The following is a 16,844-nucleotide window of genomic DNA, read 5'->3' on the forward strand; positions in this document are numbered from 1 at the left end:
TCTGAAGACAGTTCCCAGGCTGAGCACCAGAATGGGCTCTGAGAAATGGCACTGAGAAATACGGACGTCATGCAGAGCCTCTCTCTCCTCTGACTCACACAGCTTTGGTAGCAGTGTGGCCCCATGGAGCAGCCAGCACATCCTCATGGACACAGAGGTCGTCGGAAATGGGCCCGCAGAATAACCACAGGAACAAGCAACATCTAGGTAGGCCCCGTTGCTCCAGCCTAATTTTTTCTTTTTTTTTTTTTTTTTTTTTTTCTTCTTCTCCAAAACTATTTGGCACTCCCCTGAGCTGTTGAGTAACTGGGTTAGGATTTTTTTGTTTGTTTGCTTTAAACAAAATGGGATTGTTATTGTGCAATGGCATTGTCCTGGGATGCAGACAGCTTTCGCAGGCTGTCTGCAGCTTTGTATTTGTAAAGTATCTGTGTTTTTTAAACAAAGGTCAGTGATCATGCTATCAGGTCATTACTGTATCTGTGTCACTGTGGGATCAGAGCCTGCTGATAATCGGGCCACCAGCTCCCCCACGCTCCCGCCAGCAGCTCCGGTGCAGCCATCTGCAGGGCTGCAGGGTTACTGCAGGGGAGCCTGCCTCCTCGCACCCTGCCCAGCCACCCTGCAGATCAAGGTTTTCTTTCCCAGGTGTTCCCTGTCCAGACAGGCAGCCGAGCTTGATTTAGTGCCGCTAGTAATCAGCACCTTGAGATGAATTAAAAGCAGGACTGTAAATCTTGACATGCTCTTTCATCCGTGACTTTTTGGTTCTTAACATCAAAATAGATTGACATTCCTCTACCACATGGCAGGGTTGGGTCTTGTTTTACTGAGAAATTGAAGACTGCAGCCGCAGCGCTCATGCTGTAACGATATAGTGTGTGGGAAGAGGCTGAGTGACGTGTTGAATAGAGTACTGGCTTTGTTCCTCTGGGATCCAGGTTTTCAGTCGAATCTCAAGTCCTGTGTTAAATGAGTAGTCTCTGCTCCACTCCTGGGGGAACAGCAGTCTGCACTAGAAAACCGCGGTGCATAATTCAGCAGACTCAGTAGCTGAAAGCCAGGAACCAGATTCTCAGAGAAAGTTAAAAATCTTCCTCCGAGACAGAGGATCCCTTCTGCTCCTCCTGGCTCATGTCAGAAGCTGCCTGATGGGCATCTTGCCTGTGGTGAAGCCGAGGACACTTCTGCCAGAGTTAGCCTCAACCACAAAAAGTGGAGACAAGCCTCTGACTGGTGCTGTCTTGTAGCAGTAATGTAATTCTCCAGCTTGAATCTGCTAGCACTCCTCCCAGACAGCACTAATAATAGTCACAAGTGAAATGAGGAACCCTTTTGGTTCAAAAAAGCCTTTATACTGTCCCCGTCAAAAGATGTTAGACATGCAGGCCCTGGAGTAGCTTACACTCTTGAGTTCAGTTCAAAAAATCCCAAACAGATACAGCTGTATTGCCCTGTGAATTTCAAACAGATCTTGTTTTTATGAAAGGAAATTTTCCCACAACCAATAACAGAATCTAGTGATTGATTTGTCTATTCATTCCGGGACAGGTTTCCAGGAAAAAGACTTTGGAGCCACACATCTGCCCAGGATCCTGACACCAGTACGAGCTTTATGAGGAGACTGCAAACGATAAGGGACCTAGATAAAAAGATAAAGGAGTCTCAAGATTGGATGCTGGAGTTAAACTCCCGGGAAGAGCAATCACCTTGAGCACAGTGTGTTGTTTGGAGGCTACCTCAGCCCAGAATACCAGCCTTTCAAGATACAATCACAATGTATGGTATGGAAATTATGGAACAGAATAATAAGCATGGGGGGAAAATAATAAGACAAAAGCTTTCATTAACAGGTGAGATGAATAGTAAAAAGGCTGTTTGCATCATATGAGTTCTATCCCATGCTCACTCACCGACACCAATGCAGTATTACAAATGTGGAACAACTTTCATTATTTTAAGAATTGCAAAAGAATGATCCACAGTTTGATATTGTTGTTTAGCTATGAACTATTTCACCAACACTAATGGAATTACTCAGCCTTTATGAAAATCTGAATCTAGATCAATGTCATTCAAATGCTGACACTTTGGCACAATATTCTTAACAGTAAACCATAATGTGTGGTGTCTGCTGACCAGTGGGAAACCAGGCTGTACCATTTGCTCTTCTGGGAAAAGGCGGTAAGAAACAAGAGTCACAGAATTCAAGGGCTGCAGTAGGAATGCGGAGGTTCATGTGCGTGCTACAAGGCAGTGCTATGCAGAGATCTGGAAACAGGGTGGATAGAGGGTAGGAAGGCTATATTGCCCAAAGCAATCGTGTTCTGACATGGGAACACAACTCCCAAGCCCAAGTCAGTATCTCTGAGCTGCCCTATATATATATGCCAGTTTGTCTGGAGGCTCCTTGCACAGAGATCCTCACACAGTGCTGAGTTGACTCATATATACCCAAGAAGGCTCTATTTCTGTGAGAGGAAGATAAATGAAAGGAGAATTTCATTGAAATAGCTGTGAGTAAGTCTAGGTGACTTGATAAGAGCCACATAGAGTCACATGTGTACAAAACAGTTGCATGAAGTTCTGTGGTATACCAGAAGGCAGTGATCTCTTCTTTTTTTTCAATCAATGAGACATTAGTTCATCTTTCATATAGCATCTCCAGCACCATCATATCCATTCTCTCCTTCAACTTCTCCTTTCCCATCTGTCTCCGATGACCTGCCTTGAAGCTTCATTGCAGTCTTCCAGATCTCACCACTCAGTAACACCAGCACCCCAGACACCTGAAATGACTGTGCTGAAAGCTATAATTCACCATTATTCTTCATTGTATACATTAGAAAGAACTGTCCCAATTAATAAAACTTTAGATTAAAACTTATCTGGGCTTTCAGCCACTTAAGAGTTGTCAAGCACCATACTTACAGTCATAAGTAAGGCCAAGCTGGATTGTGAACAATTGTTTTTTTTTCTTCAGAACATTCATTCATTATTAATCTCTCAGCTAAAAGTGTGATGACTGGAGTGTTACTTCAGGGAGACTGATAAGAGTGCTATGTCTTGGGGTATGGGGGTCAGTATCTCAGAGCTATTTGTTTTAGATAAGCAATTAGGCCAATGTTATCAAGCTTGTGTGGAAAAAAAAAAAAAAAAAGGCATTTAATTCAGATCCTTACTCAGGCACTTCAGTGGATTAGCAGGACCATGAAGGCTAATTTAGTTGTAGGCTTCTATGTGTATGTGACCAAGTTTGGAAATGTTTGACTTAATTTTCCATAAGACAAACCAAACTGAAAATTACCTAATGCTAAATATATAGGAAAGAAGAAAAACTGTTTTGGAAACTATATGTATGCTACAGTGATGTAGCAGAGCAAATGTACGTAGTTATCAGCTGCTGCTGAGGAAGGTGCACACCTGCAGCATCCTGGAAATCATATCAGCAGTGCTTGAACAAAAGGCCAGAGAGTCCTGTGTTTAAGATAATAATTACAGGGAAAACTGGATGGGCAGCATGCTGTGGTCCTAATTGCATCTAAATACAAAGCTGAATGTTTTAAAGCTGGTCTTTAAATCAAAGCATATTCCCCTTTCATTACTGGACCTTCAAGGCAGAGTGAATTCATAGAAAATTCTAAGGCTTTAAAGTCTTTTCCCATACATTAAATCATCAAAGACTTTATTGCATGTATTTTGGACTGGCTTATGGCCAATCAGGGGAGACTTGATCATTTTTATGCTATCTGCTTAGTGTTCCCATAGCAAAAGAAAGCATCTTGGGTAGGAACCAATCTACTTACTGTCTGTAAAATCCACACTACCTATGTTTTATCTGAGCAGTAGAGAACACAAATCCCCATTTTCTCAGGACTAAGTTTTCTTTTAAGACTCAAATCACCACTAACAGGCAGAACCAGAGACAAGTCTTGTCCCTGCACATAGGAATCTAGGGATGCCAGAGTATCCAGCCCTCACCAAAAAATCATTCCTTAAATAACTACCTCTCTCCCCCAAAGAAAAACACCTTTGAACGTCACCTTGCATTTCCACAGATCTCCTAGCATGGGAAAAGAGGTGGGAATTCCACAGCTGACAGTCTCCTCATAGAGAGGGACCACCACGAAGGTGCCTCATTCTGATGTTCCTATGGCAGATATTGCAGCTGCCGTAGCATCAGCGTCTTCCCTCTAATAGGGAGGTTCAAGCCACTCTCTATCAGGTGCAAAAGGACAAAGCCAGCATCCTTCTAACTCCCACAGACAGGCACGGAGGAGGATGAAGCCCTCATATTATATACTGAAAAGTGGAGTTCTCCTATTTGTGTATGGTGTATTTGTTACATACACACTACTCTACCCACCTGCACTAAATATGAGATTTGTCTGGAACTACATGACATCCAGAAAACTTGGTGGATGGTCTTTAACTGAATGCAAAAATCCACTAGACAGAAAAAAGAACAAACCCTGTGAAGAAAACACAAAGCAGCTGCCTACAAGGCAAACACAAAAGTTCAAAAAGTGACACAGGTTTTGTGTCAGTTGCAGTTTTATATAAACTTCAAGTGTAGCTGTTATGCAGTGCTCACAGTAGCAGCTTACACAATGTAGTAGGCAACTGAGTTGTGCCTGGCTTATTGTATAAAATTTTGCAGCCACAAGTTGCTTTCCACCTACCTTGACATAAGTGAAGGATGATTATTTCTAACAGTAGTCTGGATAGGAAAAGAGAAATCCGTCTAGTTTCTGAAGCAAAAGTGGAGTAATTGATGGCAGACTCTCCATCCTAGGGAGAAAATAATTTTTTACCACCTTCCACATCGTTGATAGGGTGATTCAATCTCCACTACGCCCTGATTCAGCTGCGAAAAACAGAAAACTGACATGTAATACATACAGAAAATACCACAATCCATGACTTTAGGACTCAAATTTCAACAAGGTGACATTGCAAGCATGGGGTTAAACACCTGTTGCAAGTTGTCCTGCCCTTCTAATTAGTGAACTAAAATGGAGCACTGAGGTATCCAAAGGTGCAAGTTACTAATAGGGGGCAAGATTTTTTCTTTACCTCTGTGTCTAGCCAAAGCCATCCTTCAGCACTGGAGGAAAACCAATCTATCTTACAAAAAAGTTCCAGGATGTTTGGGGCTTTGTTGCAGTCAAATGAATGGAAAACTTTGTGATAGTTGAAAAATGAGAGAGGTAAAGGATACCCTTTGGATTTAACAAATTCCCCTCAAAACTAAGGCATGAGTAGGGGATCTCAGATGTTCTTCCTTTGCATTAGGCAGATAAACCTTAGCATGGACCTGCTCCATCCTCCTGAATCTCATAACCACCAGCCCACAGATCCAGTTTCTCTTTATTCCTTGTGTTAAAAGGGTTTTGCCTGGACTGTGCAATTGTCCATAGGCTGAGTTCTGCAGTCTAAGCTTCTGACAAAGATAATTCATAGAGAGCTAACAGCAGAGATATTCAGGATATATGAGGAAGCATGACAGGATAGATTCATCGATGAATATTTTACTTATCTTTTTACTAACTATGTGCTTTGGATAACACAGGGCCCTATTACACTCAGTGACAAAACTTGTGCTACTTTTAGTCACTTGAACCCAGATAGTCTTTGTGTTCACAGCTGAAGAAAAGAGACCATACCCAGCTGCTCAGCAAGGGAATAGCGTGCATAGAAGAGAAGGAAAAGCAAAAGGGAAAGCACCATGTGCCTGTTGGCCCCCCTCCTCCCACCTCGCCTCTCGTGCATCCCCCAAGGTCAGGCACAATCTGTCCCTTTGTATCCAGGAAAGAAATAGGACGCAAAGTGTTAGGAATTTCCTAAAACTGTCTCGAATCATGTGCTGTTTAAGTAACTGTCATTTCACTGCCTGGTTCATTGACACTTGGGTCTTAAATGGTGCTTGTGGAGGAGTAATATTTTCAGCTCTGAAGGGGTAAAGAAAACAGTCTTACAAAACCAAAGACTTTGAACACTGATATGCTGAGGACGAATACGTTGATATGCTTATTTCATGTAAAGCCTGCATTCTCTTTGCATTAAATCAACAAGACGATAAAAAGGTATTTCACCAAAGTGTAACATGTAGGAGAAGTCTATTTTCATAGAAGGAAAAAAAGTTAGAACAGATGGTTGAAGGAAAAATTAGTTTAAAGACATCAGAAACAGCTGAATAAACTTTCAGTAGTCCAAGAGAAAAAGAGGTTCAATCTTCTGGTTTATTCTTATTTTCCTATTTACATTCTTTAAATACACTGGAAATGGCATTCAACTTTTCTATCACCTCAGCCTTTTTCATTTATTAAGATTTCTGGGTATGGATCATAATGTTTAAGGTCACAGGGAAAAACACTGTTAAAACAGAACAAGATCTAGTATTACTCTCTGTATGTTAATTTTCAAGTCATAAACTAACAGGCACACAAGACTTCAGAGCTGTTATTTGTCCACACCTTATGAACATGTCATAACAGAGATGGGATTAAAAATCAGGCTCATCTATTAAAAAAAAAAAAATCTTACTCATGATTTTCTTTTGACGTATTCTGCTGTATGTTGTAGCATGCAAATGTACACTGTGGAGAAACTTTGGAAGAGAAACAAAAGTAAGTATGGCTGTGTGAGAAACACTGGAGGAAACTTTGCTCAGAGTGATGATGAACTGCCTGATGGATTAGACTGGTCAGAATTTTTTCTGCTGTGATACTACCTTCGGATTTAAATAGTGAAGAAGGAGCTGGAAGCAGCCTTTTACATGTTAAATGGTAATTTCTGCTTCTAGGTATGTCAGAGACTTTAGACAAGCAGCCCTTTTCAATTATACTAGGTCCTATCTGTACCAGTCATGATCTGGATTAAGAACTAAAGAGGAGTGTTGGAATAAGACATAGTCTAAAAAGTTATTAGAAATTAGGCAGACCTAACATTAGATATTGGTATTAACTTTTTTCGGTGGAGGATACTATTTTAAAATCTCAATTTGCATATGAATCTATAACCAGCAGTTTGGTTATCCTGAAGTAATTTTATGATTGGAGAAGTCTGAGTCCCAGAGATACTGGAACTGTTTTCAGCAACAGCAATGAAACAGAATTCTCATTATTATAATAAAATTCTTCTTCTTCTTCTTCTTCTTCTTCTTCTTCTTCTTCTTCTTCTTCTTCTTCTTCTTCTTCTTCTTAATAATAATAATAATAATAATAATAATAATAATAATAATAATAATAATAATAATAATAATAATAACAACAAACAAAAATATCCTACGTATATATATAAAATTACTTCAGGATTACCAAACTGCTGCCTCATGCTCAATCAAACTTTATATATATATATATATATGTATATATATAACATGTATCCATAAACAAATCTTCCTTCTCTCATGTCAAATAGCAGCATAAGAGTAGACAGAAATAGTTTAGTCTGAAAGTGTTAAGTTTGTTGGCATATGCAAGTAGTTTGAATCTTGCTGCCACTCAGAAACACCAACAACTTATAAACAAAACAATATTTTTGTTTATATTTACATCTAAAATGAGAAAATTTAAGGTAAAATTTTAATTTCTTGTACAAATCCTCAGGTTTTCCTGGTGGCAGAGCAATAGAGGTCCAGGATAAAAATTATAAGAGGGTTGAATTTAACGACTGAGACAAGAAACATTTTCTTCCCACTTTTTTATGAGAAGTTGTCTTTTCCACCAAAACAAAGATTGACAGGAAAACCCCTAATTTTTTAAAATTAATTTATAAGCTATTTTATAGACAACTAAAAATCAAAGCAAAACCAAGGAAAATTAACAACCTACAGTAACCTCTGAGAAACCATAAAATGTGGTTAATTTTATTTTTGTTCTTTCACCAGGATCTCAAATTATTTCCAAATAAAATTTGACAAAAATAATTTCTTCAGCACTTCCTATGAAAGCTAGTTCTGTCTTATATAATATCTAACAATGATCTTTCATGAAAAAATGTGAACATTTTGAGCAGCTTTATTTTTAGCCTATAATGTAAGATTATTTTGTCTACTTCCCTTCATATTTCCTTAGAAAACACACCTATCTTGACTGCATTTTTTCTACTAATTTTTAGGGCAGTATGGGACTTTTTTTCTGTTCAATAATAAAATGAAGTCAAAGCTGTGTTTATAACCTGTGTTTATTAAGAGAGATAAGTCATTCCATAATAAAATTGTTTCGTGATTAATCTAATCTTGTTCCAGTGGCTGAATGAGATTCATAGTAATATCCTTCCAGGACAGCTTCCAGGACAGGACCCTCAAGGAAAATAAATTTAATTTACTGATAGAGAAGCACAGGGAGAGTTGAAAGACCAGAGAGGAAACCAACTGGTAGCAGAACATGATCTAAAGAGTCCTTTTTGCAGAAGACTTTCAAAATGTGATTCTTATTAGAAAGATCTGAACTTGTATGGATTACTTTAACCAATCCATTGGTGTACACACATGAAAAAAACATAATCTAGCTCCTCCTGGATTTTTTTGGTTCAATTAGGATGAGGCTCAAACGAAGCCATTGCATCTCCACTTCTCCATGACATCTTTCAATCTACCAAAATATCATACATGCTTTCTGAACTGTCTGAACCAGGCCTATATCTTATGTGAAACATTCAAACCCCTTCAGTATTGCTGTTAAAAATCAGCAATAAAACAACTAGGAGGCCACATCTATGTCTTTATCATATTGGCATTTTTAGAAACATAGTCTATCAGCTTCTTCTTAATGCGTGTCTAAAGAAATCCCCAATTTTCAAGTATGCAGAATGGTCAAATAAGGCATTAGATTATATGTACTTTTCCTTTAATTTGTCACAGATAAATTTTCACTGTGGTTCTTGATGATTTTGATGTTTTTTGAGCAAACTGCTTTGTGAAAATTGTCTCTTTCCCTTTTAATTGCACGTGTCATATCAGAAAAGTGTTTTCTGCATCTGCTGTTTAATTAAAACTGTCTTCTACCAATAGCATAAAACTGGAGCTTAAGCCATTGGTCACAGCTAGGAGACATCTTAGGTGAACACGGATTCACTGTCCAGTTCAGTTAATATCCCCTTTGAAGTCACAGGGAGATCATCCACAATTTCTGTTAATGTTGTAGTAAATCTCTAACATCTGGTTTAACAAAACTTCATATGTGTCTCTCTTTGAACTCCAGATTTAGTTGTGCTTCCCTGCTGACTGGATACGTCCCCATCAAGAGTCCACCTCTAGACTCAATGACATCCAGAAACCTCTGGAATAGCTCATGGCAAATCAAGGCGCTGCAGCTCAGATCTTTGTCTTGTCCTCATTCCTGAGATCTGGGACCACCATTCAACAGCCGGCCTTTGGAGCTCCGTACCAAATTTTTGCAGACACTCACAGCTAACACAAATCCTCTCCCAGGAGCCAAGCAGATCCTTCCCTGTTTAACCCTGATGTGTGGTGTATAATATACTCACCTTCAGGCTTTGCACAGTTCCTAAATACAATATAGCTCTTAAACAGCAAAGTATAAAAGAGATGAAACGCCAACAAGTGAACACGCTGAATACAAATCCTTTTCTCTGTCATTCATTCTGTCACCAGGGCCCATCTGCTCAGGACAGGCCAGGAGAGCAGCTGCTCCTACCCTGGCACATCCCTATTTTGTCATTAATTTCGAATCAGCCCCTGGAGGTGATCAGGGACAATGATCAGGTGTACCATTGACAGGTAATCTTCTCTCCAATGTACTCTTTCAGTTGGGTGAAATATCTTCTTTTTTGAAGCAAATTAATTATGAGGACAAAGCATGCAAATCAGCAAATCTTGTTAGATTTGTTATTCTATGCCACCAGTGTGGGGAATTTTACTGCAGACACAAATAAAATTGAGTAATAAAGACAAGAGTGATAAAAAGGTGTTCCTGCTTCGCATTCACACATGCAGCAAGTTCATAATTTCCAACACAATTCACAAATTTTTATAAATGGATTATTCAGGTCAACACGGGCATTGGCAAATGTATTGCTGAACTGGGGTTCATGGGAGTTTGGTGAGCAGCAGGGACTGATTCTTCCATAAATTTTAATGCTGACTGTGAAACTAAATTTTGGTTTTGAAAAGAAAAGTCAGCTATGCTTTGTTACTGTGCTGTGAGACCCTGCTACAAAAATTAAGTGGTCAAAAGCAGGAACAGAATTGCCAACACTTGTGATTTTATTAGGAGAGAGATCACTTTTTCTTAAAACCCTAGCTCTTGAAGTCATATGATTACAGGAAACTGTCATGTTTCATTCTTTCAGAAGAAATACTTTCTACTTTTTGCGGTTGTGAAGAAAAGTTGAAAATATAAATGCAATAGACGGGTCCACCAGACAACAAAAAGACACCAGCTTTACTGGTATTTTAAGGAACTTGGTGGTTTATGAAGGCCTGAAGTTGGGAACACTGAAATAATGTTATTCAAACAAAGAAGGCAGTGAATAATGATGTGAAAGTAAAATCTAAAGAGTCAGAGTGCTTTCCCTATCATACTAAAGAGAGGAAATAGCAAGTATAGTGAAACTCCCCAGCTTCAAAGCTCATCCACATTTTTATCCTAGAGTAGTTGTTTTAAAAAGATATATCTTTATTCTTGGGGAATGGAGCACGTACTATGTCAGATGAGAACTGCTAATACACTAATGGAAAGATAAAGCAATGCTTTAGGTCTACATGTTGGAGCTTTACTTTTCCTGTTTCTCCAGATAAAAACAAGAGAGATATGTTAAATTATATGAAGCCAAGCTATTGCAGAATTTGCAGAAACTGCTTCCTGTGAAGAATTAAGGTTTAATTAGCTAAAAAGGAAGTGTACAGAGGGATGATAACTGAGAGTTGATCACCCTGTCTCTCTGATGAGATTATCCTCTGTACCTCTGAACTTTATTATCCAAACAAGTCCATGGCGTGATTTGGTGCCTCCAACAATCTTGTGCTAATTTTTACTCATGCTGTCTGTCAGGAGGCCCTGAGCTGTTTGCAGAACAGCTCTAGATATGAAGAACAATTGACTGCATTAACTGTGTGTGCAGGAACATTATTATATACATCAAAAAATAGACAGTGGGTCCTGATCCAAAGTCCATTGAAATCAACAAATAACTTTCATTATTTTGAATCAAGATCTTTGATCACATTTGCTTAGTATATTTTTGTGCCTTTATTTTAAAATTAGTTTATCTGATTATCCCAGGAAGTGCAATCCTAGGTCTTCTAAAATGGATGAGAGTGTGAAAACAGAATTAGATTTAAGTGACCACTGAAGCACCATGTTAGCGACGTAGTCCTTCAAATACATGCATCACCAGGACACAGGCAGAGCCAAGGACAGGCAACAGGTTTCCAGTCCAGGTCAATTGCTAAAATCCTCCTTTGCTTCCTCCTGAGCTCATGTACTTTCTGAATATGACCTGACCTTGCTCTGTCAGAGGAAGATGTCACCAATACAGCTGTCTGCAAGGGCTCAGACACTGACTTGTAACTACCCAAGTGCCAACATACAGGCTCTGCTGTCTGATACAAGGGATGACACTGGTTGTGTCCCACCTAGCGCTTGGTGAATCCCTGTTTCCCATGCAAAAATGGTGGTAAATGCCACTGTTAAAGTCTCAGGGTGCTCCACAACCATGCAGTGCTCCCTACTGTAAACAGAAAATGATCCTCCCTGGAGCAAAGCTGCAGTCACAGGCTCATGGGAAAAGCTCACTATAAGAAAGTTTAAAAAACCAAGAATTAACCCTCTTCACTGCCATGGTCTTGGTATAGGCAGGCACTTCCTTGGGCTCCCAATAGTGACACTGCATTTTTTAGGGAAGCTCTTTACTGTGAAAATGTGTCAACATTGGTTCAGGTATTCTGAGGGATTCAGAGCTGTGGGGAAGGAAAGCATACAAAAACTTCCATAAGCTGGTGTGGACAAAAGGAAAGAACAAAATGAGATGATAAAGGGATTAAAGGATGATATGGGATGAGATGTAAGAGTCATTGAGAGATGTGGATCAAAAGCAGCTGTGGGGATCTCACTCTCATTTGTCCTCTAGCAACAGTTTAAGAACATTGCTGACTGAGGGACCCCACTGTGCTGAAAGTATTGCACAAACTCATTGTAATTTTTACAGGCACGCTCTGCCCTGAACCGTTTCTAATCTCAGTTGGTAAGCAAGGGCACAAAGGCACAGAGAAAAGAAGCAGCTTGTCCAAAGTAGGTTAGTAGCAGAAATAAAGATAGGATCCAGATCTCCTGCAACCAACTGGATGCATGCTGTGGAGAAAAGTGTAATCTGCCTCTCAAGCCCATGGGGAAGCTTCCAGTCAGAAAAATCGGTTCAAATAAAAAGCAAGGAAAAGGAGAAAGTGTGGGCTTGAGGGTCCTAATTGGCATATGTAGGAACATGCCAACAGTAAATTTCTCCCAGTGGAAAGCTCCAATGAAATAAACAAGTACAGATGATTTTAAACAAATTTTAAAACCCAGACTCAGTAGCTGCAGCAATCAGAGCCTCTACAAATGCTGCAGCCTATTCTCTCTTCAGAGAAAGAAAAAGCATGGCAAAGACAGCACAGACCTCTCACAAGTTTATTATAGAGTGAGGACAAAAAGAGGATAAGTATGTTATTCTAAGCTTTAGTGGTTTGGGGGAAATTCTGAACTGGAAGATTTCTTTTTAGCTAAAAAATCACAGATTCATTTCTTCAGATATTTAAGTCTGGGTTTCTTGCTATTTTACTTCAACTTCTGTTCCAAGATCTTTCTGATCCTCATCTTTTAGATGCCTAGAGATTTGAGGGACTGAAAAATGGTTCCTTTCTATTGAAAAACCAACATGGTTATGAAGAATCATGTTTTTTAAAAAAGTGGCCTGACTATTATCAAGCCAAGGTGTAATACAAATAAACAAATCCTATACTTCCATCACATTGCACGCTGCCACCAAGAAGAGCATGATAATTTCCTTTAATCTCCACAAATAAATTGTTAGCGATAACGTAAACTGGCATGAAATAAAAACTTTCGAAAAGAAAGCAAGATTGTCAGTGTACCTGAGGTTTTGTGATTATGTCAAAGGTTTCAAAGCCAAGGAATGGAATTAAGAAGGAAAATTTGAGACAATGGAGAAACATTATGCAGTGTAACATTAGTACTAAATTTTAATGCAATGATACATTTCTTCTACAGGGAAAACATTACTTTTTTCCTCCAGAAAACTGAAAGCATTCTGCTTAAAAGAGACAGAACACTTCTGTGAATGAAGTATGATAGTACTGCTGCATCGGCCGTAAAGGAAGGTAAGCTGAAGTAGAGACACCCTAGAATTGGGCTCTGCTAACTGCACCTCTGATTTGAGTTAAAGGAAATAATCATATTCATCATCTTAGGAAACTAGATTCTGAATAAAGGTGCTCAAAAATGAATGCAAACCCCATACTTTTGAATAAAGTGGTTACTCCTTCAAACTTGGTCTTCTTATTGCACGTGATGTATTAGTGTCAGAGAGGGTCACAACCCAGACATATAGGCCTCTTGCTTCCTGTGCTAGCCACTCAGGTAGGACATTTTGCCTGCAGGCAAGCCCTGCTTGGTTTTTCTCAGATTAATTCCATTTCTTATTCCCTTTGCACACAGATGTTCATCACATGCACACTTCTCTAGCAGCTCAGAGAGAAACTTTTTCTACTTCACATTTAAATATGTTGGATTTTGGATATTTTATGGTAGTTACTGTCTCCCTTAATGAGAAAAACATTGGCAAAACTCTAAAATCATGAATGACACATGTTACACTGTCAAACCAATTAAGGTAGGGAAGTTACATGTGCTTTGGTTTCTAGCACTGGATAGGATCATCTTTAAACTGATGTATTCCCAGTGCAGGTTAGCTCATTATCAGCAGAACTCTGGAAGATAACTTCTAGTGATTCATTCCTTAGCCTCCAAATTGCTCTGGAAGTTTATCTGCATGAGTTCTTTTTCAGGCACATGTGAAGGGGATCATTAGTCTGGTCATTAAATCACAGGATAGAGTTTGGCAGCACTGTTTCGGGTCTCAACTCCGCTACTGAGCTGCTTTGCTGAATGCAAGCTAGTCTCAACTTTTCCAAATGTCTGCCTAGATTAGGAGATTAGCCTCTATTTTCAAAACCATCTGAGGGAAAATCCAGAAAGAGAGTTTGACCAGATGAGAGAGCAAAAGCGAGACAGTGTATGTCCACGAACAGTGAGCTTGCACTTTGCTGTGCCTGGCACAGGAGGCACCGACTGCTGCTTATGCGCACATATAACACGTTGGTGTAAGCCACCTCAGGTGTGCAAAGAGCTCACCTATCCCCAACACATCACCCCTGCATTCTCCTTCTCTCCCCTGTGTTGATCTCAGCCTCGGTACAGTTCTGAGGTGGACAGCTTCAATACTTAAGTAAAGTTCACCACACAGTGAAAAGGTGTGGTGAATTGTTTAAGGAAATGACCATGGCTAAAACCAATATTTTTTTCTCTTCTGGCTATCATAGTTTTGATGCAGATCAATTCACTGATCTTGATAAACATGCAGCGCCACAGATGCTTGTGCCAGCACTGGGAGATGATGGGACAGAGGCATGAACACGATGCTAGAGATGGTAGCAGTGCTGGTTTATGTTGATCTAAAATATGTGTGAAACTAACATCTTTATGTTTTTTCCCTTCCACTTAATGGAAGTGTTCAGAAGAACAACATTCTGGACAGTCTATCTGAAGGAAAGATGACTAGATAATGATGATGATGATGATGATGATGATTTTCAATTTTTAAATGGCTTCACTTCCTTTCACTTTGCAACACAAACATTCTCTCTAGGGATTTAATGCTTAGGTGTTTAAGAACCAAATCCTGTTGATGAGACCCATGCTTGAAAATTCACGCTCAAAAGTATTACCCTTGGTATTACTGAATCCATTTATCTTTTTATAAAATATGACTGACATTTATCTACGTGAATTTATCTCTACTCTCACTGCCCAGCTGCCTGCAAAAAGCAAAGAGAGGTCTGCCTGTTGATAATACATCACATATTTTTTACATTAGGACCTATACATCTGGGATAGGGTTTCTGGAGTTCAGAGCTCAGGCTGACTCTGAGGCTGACCTGAACACATTCTGATGGTTCAGCCCCTGAAAATGCTGGCTGGGTATGAATGAAACATACATTTTAATGGATGCAAGATCAGACTTTCATTAATAAAGTTCAAGGATCAACTAATTGAGGGAGCATCCTTGCCTCTGTTTTTTGATTATACCCACAGGCCTCACAAGGGCTTATAATTAACAGCAAGAAAAATGTGAAAGCAGAGAGGGACAGAGGTGTTATGAGGCGTGGGTATCTCTTCCTTAGTAATGTCTGGAACTGAGACTGAATTTCCTATTGCTTCAGTCTCCGACACTGATTATGCTCAGCACACCTTTTGGGAAGAGGAACTTTGCAGAGATGTTTCCTGGAGGGTTGTCACCCCGCAGCTAGGTGCCCTGTGGGATGCACAGCTCGGGGGGAAGCCAGACATAGCGCACAAGGGAAGGGAGGCTGCTGCTCGTGGCTTGCTGGGAGCTGCTGTTGAGGGTCTCCACAATGGACACCATCCCTCTGAAACAGGGATGTAGTCACAGAGTCCTCAATACCTCCTCAGCTCCAGAGTTTCTGGGCTCAAAATTCCTACTCATTTAAGTGGCGTAAACATAGTGAAACCACTTAAAAGAAGCCTGCAGAGCTTGCTCTCCCCTCTGTCCCCAGCGAGCTCTCAAAGGATGGGCCTGAAAATTCCCCACACAGATACATTTTGTTACTGCTAGCCATCACATTGAGGGATACAGCAAGGACAGGGTTTGTCCCTGTGCCAGATCGTAAGGCATGCCAGAGAAGGCAAAGTCTCCTACCACGCAGTGCAGGTGTATGCTCCACTTGCTCCCGCAGAATGGTTTCTGCCAGTACTGTTGTAACTCTCCTTAAGCAATGTGTCAGAAAAAGTCCCCTCAGCACATTCCAGGGTGGATTTATAGAATGCCTTTAACTGACTCTCTTAATGGAGCAAATCCACACCATGTCTCAGGAGGTAGCTGGGTCACCACAACATCTGTCCTACCCTCCTGTTTCCCTCCTGCTGTAGCTGCATACAGTCCTGGTGGGCCTGGCTACAGAGGAATTTGGGGAAGAACTTTATTCCTCTTCACCTCAAATAGGAATTTCTTCCTTTTTTAGTCTGAGTGAGGCTAATCCAGAACCTAGCAACTCAAAATCTCAGTCATATAGTTAAACTCTTACAGAAGTATTCACACCATCTTTGCTGGGCTGTTCTAGGACATAAGATAGGTGACACTCAAGGTACTAAGCTGGTGGTCTCAAGTAGCCTAAGGTGTGAATTAACCCTTCCAAGATTTTTGAATTATTTTTTTTGTGAATATGGCAGAAGCTGTAGTAACCTTTTTTTATTTAAGTCCGCAGTGACTGGTCCTGATTACTATGAAACTGGATTAGCTATACTGGGAAAGCTTCTGAGGAGATCAACCCTGAACATTTCCTATGCAACAGGCAGTATTTTTCACATCCAACAGTAAGGTCAAATATTACCAGTGGGTAAAGGATACTAAACTAGTGTCTCTTACCATCTTCTCCACTGGAAGTGGTAGCAGAGTGCTCTGGACTCCTGACGAGCACCTTGGCTAAATGTGCGTGCTGAGTACTGAAGCATGGGGGAGATGGAGAATCTGAAGCACAGCGATGCTTGTGAGCATGCAGCTCGCGTCTCACCCAAAGTACATAG

The 16,844-nt window shown here is 40.0% G+C and overlaps 1 long non-coding RNA gene across 1 annotated transcript in view; it reads left to right on the forward strand.

Moving 5' to 3' along the window:
* The first annotated feature begins 4,327 nt into the window (after positions 1–4,327).
* Positions 4,328–16,844, forward strand: part of LOC122153745 — a 151,342-nt gene continuing 138,825 nt past the window's right edge. The window contains exons 1-2 of the long non-coding RNA XR_006165623.1: positions 4,328–4,341; positions 4,536–4,542. This is a non-coding gene — a long non-coding RNA (uncharacterized LOC122153745). The remainder of the gene's footprint in view (positions 4,342–4,535; positions 4,543–16,844) is intronic.

Source organism: Tyto alba, unplaced genomic scaffold (assembly GCF_018691265.1).
Source record: "Tyto alba isolate M040663 unplaced genomic scaffold, T.alba_DEE_v4.0 Super-Scaffold_22, whole genome shotgun sequence".
Classification (NCBI taxonomy): domain Eukaryota; kingdom Metazoa; phylum Chordata; class Aves; order Strigiformes; family Tytonidae; genus Tyto; species Tyto alba.